The following is a 3459-nucleotide window of genomic DNA, read 5'->3' as shown; positions in this document are numbered from 1 at the left end:
AAAGGGACAGGGGCGGCCTTCTCAGCTGACTCCACACACTGCAAGATTTTCATTTCTCCCTCTAGGGAGCTGCCATCCCATACTGTCCTCACCCTCTGTTCGAAGCTCCGCCTTGTCTATCGACTTTCCATCCTACTTCTTCCCATTCTCATTCTTCTTCTTATGTTCTTTTTTCTTGAAGCCTATCCCACAATGGGCCAGAAAATCTCATTATCTTCAGCTCCCTTTGATCTAGTTCTTAGTCATTTTCATGACTACAAATGAGCGGCTTCGAATATGTCTGGACTCCGTGTCAAGCCGACCCTCCTCCAGACCCTCTGCACCATCGAATGGCCCTCCTTTGAAGTCGAATGGCGGCCTGAAGGGTCCCTTAACCTGTCCCTCATCTACGGGGTTCAAGGAGTTATCTTCGGGGAACTGGGGCACCCTAACCAGATCCCCTACATCCTAGGTTGGTGATAGCTGGTTGCCGCCACCTCCCGACTAGCTGTGCCCCCTTACTGCCTCCCCCGCCATCAGGGCCTAAGGGGTCAGTAATTTCCTTCCTCTGAAGAAAGTCCAAACCAAAAACCCATCGGGTCCTGAAGTCCTCTCCTTGGTGCCAGAAGGGGATTTACTCCCGCCCCCTTACGGGGCTCCATCTAATGCTCAGGATAGACCTAGAGAGCACAGATCCCAAGCTTCTTCCTCTTCTTCCAGTCTTTCCCAGTCTCCGTCACCGGTTCCCATGGCTGAGCCAGCCCCTCCCATGGCCGAGCCCAGCCCATTGCACACTCGCTCATGGTGGGGGGGGGGATTGTATGAGCTCATCCCCTGAGGGAGATTGGGCCCCAGAAGGGAGGATGGAATTGCACCCATAGTATACTTTCCCTTTTCTACTAATGACCTGTATAATTGGAAGTTACAGACTCCCTCCTTCACAGAGAGGCCTCAGGCCCTAGTTTCCCTCCTGGATACCATTCTTTTTACCCATCAACCCACTTGGGATGATTGCCAACAGTTATTGAATATCCTGTTCTCCACCAAGGAACAGAACCACATCCTTCAGTAGTGCAGACATGCAGTCCCTGGAAATGATGGGTGACTGACAGAGAATGAGGAGTTGATTACTGCTGCTTTTCCTCTCACATGCCCAATGGAGGGGTGGGACTATAACACTCCTGAAGGTAAGGAACACCTAAAGGTCTATCACCAGATTCTTATGGGGGGTTCTCCGGGAAGCTGCTAAGCATCCCACCAATTTGTCTAAGGTCAGTCAGGTGATGCAGGGAAGGGATGAGTCTCCTGGAGCATACCTGGAGTACCTCCTAGGGGCTTTCAGAACTTATACTCCCATTAATCCAGAGGCCCCAGAGAATCAGATGGCCATCGATATGGCTTTCAGGAATCAGGCAGCTCCAGACATAAAACAAAAACTTCAAAAGCTGAAAGTTTTCAAAGGCAAAAACCTTTCTGAGATAATGGCGGTGGCGAACAAGGTATTTAACAATAGAGAAACCCCTGAAGAAAGACAAACTAGAGGGCTGGCTAGGATATTGTTGGCTGAAAGAGCGATGAATCCCAAATTGGGGGACCAGCCCCCTATGAAAAAGGGAACCCGAGCTCTGCAACTCCCACAGGAAGGCCGGCCCTGCCTAAAAAGAGACCAGTGTGCATAATGTAAACAGCTGGGCCACTGGGCTAGGGAATGTCCTCAAAGGACAGGATCCCAGCCTCCCTCCAAGCCCAAGATCCTCGAGTTGGTGAACTTAGAAAACTGAAGGGGCATGAGCTCAGAGCCTCCACCATGAGCCCTGGGTGACCCTACAAGTGGAGGGATGAGCTATCGACTTCCTAGTTGACACCAGAGCACAATATTCAGTTTTGAAAGAGCCTATGGGAAAATTGACCAGTAAATGCACCTGGGTGCAAGGGGCCACGGGAATCCCTCAAAACACTTGGACCACCAAAAAGGAAGTAAACCTAGGTAAGAAGACAGTTTCACACTCCTTTATGGTGGTCCCAGATTGTCCATACCCCTTATTGGGTAGGGACTTGCTAAATAAAATGAAGGCTCAGATCCATTTTTCTGGGAGAGGACCTCCTGATGTGACTGTACTGGATGCAGCCTATGCCCTATGCTTACAATTAGAAGAAGAATGGAGAGTGCACACCCCACCACCTCAAAAGAGACCAACCACTATCCTCAAGGACCTCCAGGCAACAATCTCTGGAGTTTGGGTGGAAACTAATCCCCCAGAGATGGCCATCCAACAGCCACCAATAATGGTGACTTTAAAAACTGATCCTCAGCCTGTAAAACAGTACCCAATGACTCTCAAAGCCAGGGCAGGAATTACCAAACACATAAACTGCCTTAGGGATTCAGTATTCTGGTTCCATGCCAATCTCCATGGAACCCCTCTCTTATCCATCAAGAAACTGGGGACTAATGATTTCTGCCCAGTGCAGGATTTGAGAGAAGTTAACAAGAGGGTAGAGGATATCCACCCTACACTCCTCAACCCATATACCCTTCTGAGCTCACTCTCTCTGGAGAGAAGAGTCTATACTGTTTTAGATCTCAAGGATGTCTTCTTTAGCCTGACCTTGGCAAAGGAAAGCCAACCCATCTTTGCCTTTGAGTGGCAAGACCTGAACCAGGGGTTTAATGGACAACTCACTTGGATGTGACTGCCACAGGGGTTCAGGAACTCCCCCATGATCTTTGACAAGGCTCTACATCAGGACTTGCAAGAGTATCGGGGCTTGCACCCAGAGGTAAGCCTCCTATGGTACATAGATGACCTGTTGATTTCCACTAAGGATGAGGTCACTTGTCTTCAGGCCACCAGAGATTTGCTCCTGACCTTGGACTGACTGGGGTATAAAGTCTCCACCAAGAAGGCTCAGCTCTGTGTCATGGAGGTAATGTACTTGGGGTACATATTAAGGGATGGACAGAGATGGCTGTCACCAGCCAGAAAACAAGCCATTATGGGAATTCCAGGCCCAAGATCCCACAGGCAGTTGTGAGAGTTCCTGGGATTGGCAGGCTTCTGCCAGCTCTGGATACCCAGATTCACCATGTTGGCAAAACCCTTGTATGTAGCCACTCGAGGGAATGAGTCATCCTTCCTATGGACTGAGACTCAGGAAAGGGCCTTTCAAGGAATTAAAAAGGCTTTATTTCAGGCTCCGGCCTTGGCTCTGCCAAATATCCATAAGCCCTATCAGCTCTTTGTTGATGAATGAGTGGGAATAGTGAAGGAAGTCCTGACCCAAATGCTCAGGCCTTGGAAGAGACCTGTGGCTTACTTGTTGAAAAAGCTTGATCCCAATGGCCTCGGGATGGCTGGGCTGCCTCAGAATTATTGCAGCCATGGCCTTATTGGTTAAGGATGCAGACAAGCTCACCCTGGGACAGCCCCTTACAGTCACCACCCCTCACTTGATTGAGGGGGTCTTTAAAAATCCCCC

The 3459-nt window shown here is 49.7% G+C and overlaps 1 pseudogene; it reads left to right on the top strand.

Annotated features, from left to right (window-relative positions):
* Window positions 1-276: 276 nt before the first annotated feature.
* LOC103751540 overlaps window positions 277-3459 on the top strand; it is an 80069-nt pseudogene continuing 76886 nt past the window's right edge.

Source organism: Nannospalax galili, unplaced genomic scaffold (assembly GCF_000622305.1).
Source record: "Nannospalax galili isolate Female #2095 unplaced genomic scaffold, S.galili_v1.0 scaffold487, whole genome shotgun sequence".
Lineage (NCBI taxonomy): Eukaryota > Metazoa > Chordata > Mammalia > Rodentia > Spalacidae > Nannospalax > Nannospalax galili.
Note: the sequence above shows the minus strand (reverse complement) of the source record. Positions and strands in the feature narration are given on the sequence as shown.